Source organism: Meriones unguiculatus, chromosome 4 (genome assembly GCF_030254825.1).
Source record: "Meriones unguiculatus strain TT.TT164.6M chromosome 4, Bangor_MerUng_6.1, whole genome shotgun sequence".
NCBI classification, from domain to species: Eukaryota; Metazoa; Chordata; class Mammalia; order Rodentia; family Muridae; genus Meriones; species Meriones unguiculatus.
The window spans coordinates 133,184,212-133,191,691 of record NC_083352.1 but is presented as its reverse complement, the minus strand read 5'-3'; positions in this window follow the sequence as shown (position 1 = coordinate 133,191,691).

Here is a 7,480-nt window from a genome sequence, read left to right as displayed (position 1 = left end):
ATGTAATTTATATTAATCATTATATTATGTTAATTGTAATATATTAATTAATATAAATCAATATTTTTATAATATATGTAATATATAATGATATATAATTATATATATATATAATTCACCATATTAATCACAATTTTGTTGTAAGCTGTCATAGCTTTTCTTCCTGGACCTCAGTTGGATAGGTTTTAGTTGAACAAATTTTGCCTTCATAGCAACTCAGTGGGGAAAACTTTAACCTTAATCAGTTTTATGTTCACAGAAGGTTAGAGCAATTGATATCATGGCAACAGTGCCACATATAGTCCAAGGGATAGGTGTGGCCATATGATGCTATGTTAGCTTAATTCTCTCCAGTGAATGGCGTATCATCCATGCCAGCAAATGTGGCTCATGAGTAGTTAACACAGACACTTCCCTGAAGAATCCATAGTGGTTTATGAGAGGTCAGTGACAGACACCAGTTCTGGCTCGATTAACCCATCTGATGGTGGCATGTGGAACAGTTGTAGGCCAAAGTGTCAGTTGTTCTACCTGCTTCCTGTAGCTTGAATCTGTTCCTCAGATGTTCATTTCTGGGAAACTTAATTCTCAAATGTATATGTTAAAGTATTTGGAAGTACTTTAGGAAGCATTCTGATTGGATGAGGTCATGAGGGGTGGCCCCTGTGATGGCACTGATGGCTTTATAAGAAGATCAGGAGACAGGAACTGGAATGCTTGGTGTGCCATGCCATGGATGCCTCCACGGTGTTACAGTAGGAAGGTGCTTACCTCATGCCAACCCCGGCATGTTCTTGGACTTCCCGACTCCACGAGGGTAAACCAAATAAACGACTATTTGAGAAAATATGTAAATTACCTTATTTCAAGTTTCTGGAGACAGATTAAGATACAACCTGGAAAACACACTATCTAGAATGGAGAGGCCAGAGTTTCGGTGCTTCACGGGGCCCCAAGGATGTGTGCAAACTGAGTTAAATCACCTCCTCTACTGGAATAACTATCCGGGTTCTTGTCTATAGACATGCACTCTGAAGTTTGTTTTGATTTTGTCAAGTCTGTTAACTACAGACATATGGGTGACTCCGAAAAAGTCTTGGGGAGGTTTGGAGGCAAGCCAAAAGTTGTAAGTTAGGGAAAGCCTGTTTTTTATTATTAGCTTTCCATTGTGGTTGGAGTATCAGACACATGAAAAGATCTTCATTCGGTGTCACTGAAGCATCTCCATGTGGTGGGACCATATTAGGCACACAGTTCTCTTACTTTTCACCAGATAACCCACAGTTTACAAAACCCAAAGCAGATTTGCCTCAACAGCAATGTGGCAAAAATGTGCTCCTCCACCTTCAAGTGTTTATCAGTACGTGCTCTTAATGGAGAAAATATACAGCAACCCCACAGACCATGGCCCAAGATAAGGCACTATTTCTGAACATCTCCCAGGGTACAAAGGAGAGGGACTATAGAACAAGGTATATCTTTGTGAAAAAATGAAGCTTTCTAGTCTTGTTCTTCATTATTGAAAGTTTTGCTGAGTCCAAGCCAATGATCTTAGACACCATTGACTAGAAAATGAATATTTCACAGTGTTTCTGAGTAAAGTAAATTCCAACAAGCATTATCATCAAACACAAGTATTGTGCTAATTATGATAGCAACAACAGGAGCTTTGGGATTGGTAGAGATCTCTAGTGGTCAGGAGGCTCTCAGGAGACCCACACACCAGCTGGACTGTCATTCAAAATTGTGAGATAATTATCAAATATCTGCTATGTTTAAAAAAAAAGTCCCACAGGACATTAAAAGAGCTGTTAAGATTGACTTTTAAGGATCTTGAACTTCATGTCCTGGTTTTATTTCCTGTTGCTGTAATAAATACCTTGACAAAGGTAATTTTGGGGAAAAAGAGTTTATCTCACAATTTCAGGTCACAGCCCATCATGGCATGACTCGGGATAACTGGTCACAGTAGAGTCACAGTCAAGAGCAGAGAGTGAAGAATTAACACGTGCATTCCCGGGCTCAGTTCACTTTGTCCACTCTTACACAAGTCAGGGTTTCCTGGTGAAAGACTATTGACATCTTGTTTTTTGAGACAGGGTCTCTCCCTAGCCTGGAGATCAATGAATAGGCTAGGCTTGGCCAGCTAGCCCTAGGCATCCTTCTGGCTCTGTCTTCCTAGTGTTGGGATTATAGGCACGCTACACTTCTCCTGGGGAAAACAATGTGAAATTAAGCCCCCATGCTTACAAAGTTCTCATGAGTACAGGGCCAGCACTTTGTGCTGACTGAGATATCTCCCGAGTTCCATGAGTTCTTTTTCAATTGAAATAAAAATAAAAAAATTGTAGGAGCTATATTTTAAAATGACAGCACTTGGCAAAGCATTTTAGAAGACATTTGAGCACTAATCTGTAGCATCAGTGGGGCTGCAGGCCCACTCAGATACTGCCATTATAATAAAAATGTCACGATTATTTTTGGAATTCAGCAAGGCAATGAATAGCAAATATTCTACAACTTAAAAACTCATTGTGTCCTAGCCTTTTTTGCCCAGTAATTATATCAAGGAAATTGCTAAGGACATAGTTCCAAAGTTACTCACTGAGATATCTTTTAAGAAATATAAAAAGTGATAGAAACGCAGCACAAAATGGGCTCAATAAATAACTTCTGTGACAGTCGCACACCGTAAACAATTTGCAAGCACTGAAAAGATATTATTTAAAAGGTACTTGTAGTTTTAGAAAAACTGAGTGTTCATGGAGATCCACTCCTACATGAAGAACTGCAGGCAACTAATGACTGCCGGGAGAGGCAGATTTGGCTTCTTCCAGGGATGAGCACTCCAGTTGTTCCTGAATGAACAACAAAAATGAATTCAGCACGCTGTATTTGTGTGTGTGCGCGTGGGCGCGGGCACGGACGTGCACATGTGTGAATGTGTGTGTGTGTGTAACAATAATATGGTAGAAGAGGACATCAATTTGGGAGGGAGAAAGGGTGGAGAAGGCCATGGGAGGGACTGGAGGGAGGAAAAGGAAGGGAGAAATGAGATAATTATATCTTAATCAAATTCTTGCAAAAACTGAAAAAATGTTTAATTTCAAATTTCCTAGTTTATAGGTTATTCTCTGAATGAGACCATGGATTTTTATGCAGATTATATGAAATTACAATGACCCAAATATTATCTCATGTATATGTGTATACACACACATTATCTATCTATCTATCTATCTATCTATCTATCTATCTATCATCTATCTATCTATCTATCTATCTATCTATCTATCATCTATCATCTATCTACTACCTATCTATCTATTTATCTATCTGAGTATATGTGTGCATATGGGTGTGTGATTTTATGAAAGTGAGAAGAGGGGAGAGGAGAGGAGAGAGAGAGAGAGAGAGAGAGAAAGAGAGAGAGAGAGAGACTACCACATCTATGTTGATGGGATAACTAAGGCTGGCTGGATTGAAGATGGGAGCCTGTCCCATAAATGACAAGTGACAGTGACCAGAAGGGACGTGAAAGCTTTGTTCCATTGGATCCAGCGATGTCTCAAGATCTTGTTTAGGAGAGATGGGCTTATATCTTTACTGACTAGCTATTTAAAGCTGAATTTGTGTAATTCTAGAATAATCAACTTTTATTAACCGAAGGGACAGAAAGCAGCAGCAGGCCTGCTATGAAATAATCACTTGTACATTATGGTAAAAACTTTTATCAACTGCCATAAAAATCTGCCAAGGTGTTTATTCTTCTGTCAGGACTCATTCACCTGGCTTCTGAGTAAATAAAAATCCAACTCTCCACGTAGTGAGACCTCTGTCATTACTGGAAACATTTCCATCATAACTGGCCCAGTCACAGTCATCTTTAGACTGGAACTTCACTCTCTGTGCTTTGCTCTTAATCTTCAAAACACTTACCTTAACTCTTCCTGTGATTATCACATCTCAAAGATAGGGCACCAACAAGCAACTGGTCTACATTACTTGGCAGTATCTAAATTTGCCTTCTAGCATGACCACCTTCTGTTTCATGAAGGCTCCCAAACAGCAGCAGCAGCAGCAGCAGCAGCAGCAGCAGCAGCAGCAGCAGCAGCAGCAGCAGCAGCAGCAGCAGCAGCAGCAACTCCTCCCTTCATCCAGAGGCACAACAGGCTCTTACCTTCTTCCTGTTTCCTTCATGAGTAGAACACTTATTTCATACCTTTCATAAAAATACACACCCACATGCACACATATATTCACACAGGAACACAGAGTGTTCCTTTCCCTCCTCAGAACTAGAAGAGTGGTGGCAGTGGCAGGGAGAGGGGGCTGACAGGGAGCTGAAACTTCGCCCACCACCAAGAAAAAGATTACACCTCCTGTTGCTAGCTCAGGAAAAAGGTCAAATGTCTCTGTGTGTGTATATATATATATGATAACATATGGGTCATTTTAATTTCTTATAATCTATATAAAAATCCATGGGCATATTCAAAGAAATAACCTATAAATTATGAAATTAAAAATTATGTACTTTTCTTATTTTTGCTAGGATGTGACTACATTTACCATGGCATTACATCTTAATGGACCTATGATAAATAGAAACTGTCCTAAGTGGAAAATACACTTAATCCGGCAAATATATTGGACATTATGGTTTAGCAGTGGTGGCAGTGGCAGGGAGAGGGGGCTGACAGGGAGCTGAAACTTTGCCCACCACCAAGAAAAAGATTACACCTCCTGTTGCTAGCTCAGGAAAAAGGTCAAATTAGAAAAGGCAAGTTTCAAGAAACAGTACAGACCAAGCAGGCCTTATGTACTTATGTATTTAGAAACAAGTATGTATGCATGTTTGTATGCATGTATGTAGGCATGTATATAACAACAATTGTTATTAAGCATTAATTAATGATACAATAGGCCATGAATCTGAAAAAAGGGGTATATGGGAGGGTTTGGAGTGAGGAAAGGAAGGGGAAAATGAGAGACACAACCCACCTATAATGTTCAAAAGGAAAAAAGAAATTCTGCTCCTCCCCCAAAAGGACATTTTCTTTTGAATGTATAGTGCTTTTGTACCAATGTGAAGTCAAAATGTTGAAAAACCACAAACTAAGTATGGAAGTATGGAATGGCACGCATCTCTCAAATAACACCAAAGGGCCCAGTTCTTACCATAGAAGTTACCGTTTGTCTCCTTCCCTTCCGTTTGCAGTGTTTCACATCTGCCTTTCTTCACTCCTGATTTCTCTTTCATGCCAGCTTCTTCTTTAATTTCTTCCTCCTCTCTTTGACATTTACTTTTTTTCTAGGACTATGTTTCTCCACTGTCCTTTTTTCCCTCTTTTTAAGTTAAAAAATTAAAATATAATTACATAATTTCTTCTTCTCTTTCTCCCTCCCATATATTTTGCATCCTGGCCCCCAGCTTGCTCCTTCTTGAAATCATGCTCCATTTTTTTTTATTAATGGTTATTATCACAGTTTGTTGCAGTGAGACATTTCTTAGATGAAAGGTGAGTGCTACACTTATGTTGGGCATAAGGAAAAACACTTGGAATGTAGTTAGTAGCTATACTGTTATTAAAGTGGCAGCAGCAGGTTTTCCATGCTCTTGACCTCAGTAGGTTTCCAGTACCAGGCATAACTTCCCCTCTGCTGAATGAGCCTTAAGTCCAACTAGAGAGCTTTGGTTACTAGCAATATCTGAGCACTGCTCTTGAACCCTTAATGTTACCATGCCACATTAGCCATCTTTCTGTCTTCCAGCCATAGCTTCCATGCCCAGTAGTCAAGAAATAGAGAGAACTCATTTGGCTACTGGTAACCAGGAGACAAATGTGGCATTGGCGACATATTTTGCAGTACTGCTAATAAAGAAAATAGTGAAAAAGAGGTCAGAGAAGAAATGATGTCATGTCAGTGACTTTGGGATTCCATAACCACAGGAGAGATTATAGGCAATGCCAAGTACAGGTTCACAAAGTTTACAACTATGTACCATGCTCTAGAGTCATGTAAAAGTGACTGCGGTGTGGCAAGGAATTCTAGAGAAGCTTGTGTTGGAGGATCTGGAGAGACAGAAAACAAGGTTGCTTGGAGGAGAATTCCAGAAGTGGGGTCAAGTGTAAAGTGTTAATGAAGTGACAGGGACCCAGGCAGGATTTTCTTGGTAGAAAGAGTGGCCCCTTTTCTGAGGAGAAAGAAGGGGGGAAGACTGGGGGAGGAGAAGGGAAGGGAGGAGAACTGGGAAGAGAGGAGAAGCTATGACAGGGATATAAAGTAAGTAAATAAACAATAAAAAACAAAGTAGTACAAATGCCTCTTAGGCCAAGTGCCTATAATTCTAACATTATCCAAACAGAGCCAGCCAGCCATCCTTGAGAGGTTATGACTACTGTTAGGCCCAGCATGAGCCTAATTTGAGAAGGGATGAAGAGAACTCAGGAGACTCAGGTCTCGATGCAAAATCGCAAGAGGTTTATTTTGACCATTACGCAATGGGGTCGCCCCTGCTGGTCAGCAAGGAGTGGCACCAGGAGACAAAGGCCTTGGGTTTTTAAAAAGACAAAGGGCGGGAATTTCGAGGTTGCAGTCTTGGCAATTTAGGATTGGATGAAGAAGCTATAAAGTAAAATAATTGGTTAGTCTTAGGTGCTCAAGCTTGGCCAGTCCTGCCAAGTGTGGATGCAGCTGCAATTAAAGGTGGGGGTGGTTAGCTCATCCTTGAAGATCAGGGCTGCAGGCTTTTGGCTGGAGGTCAAGGTCTACTCAGAAGAAGGATTGAGGCCATCTGGGTTGGTTGATAAGAAACACTTCTTTTTACTGAGTGAAGGTCATTGCTTATTCGCTTTTTTTTAATTTTTTTTTTTTATTTTTTATATCTGTCCTCACAGATAGGATCACATTCCTCCATTCTCTGGAAAGGTACTAAGAGGCTTTAGCTTAACCTGGACCTAAAACTCAAAACTATAGGCTTTAGAAGACATACAGGTTACAAAGTTAGTCTAACCTTTCACTACAGCTGCAAGGATTGTCCCAGGCAGTGCAGACACTGGTCGCCTCTTTTTCTTTGGGAGATCAAATGAGAGCACACACATCCTCCTAGCCTTCTATGTGTATGTATGTTTTGAGACCCCTCAGGCCTTGCACAGGTCCACAGTGAAAAGGGCTCTCACATCCATGTGCTTAATGCTCTACTCTTTCTGTCTCCCTCCGCACCATGTGCCCCACTTCCGCACCACCATGTCCTCCTGTCCTGCTGCTACAGTGCAGATCCCATCCTCACAGTGTTTGCCCACCAGGCTCTGGGCATTCAGGTGGATTTCTTTTCCATCTGTGACCAACTGCGCAATGACCTTTGCAGGTCCCACATAGTTGCAAATCTATACCAGACAGACATTTTAAACAGTATATTTTTATAACTCTTAATATTAATTAATATTTATTCACTTTGTATCCCAGCTGTAGCCTC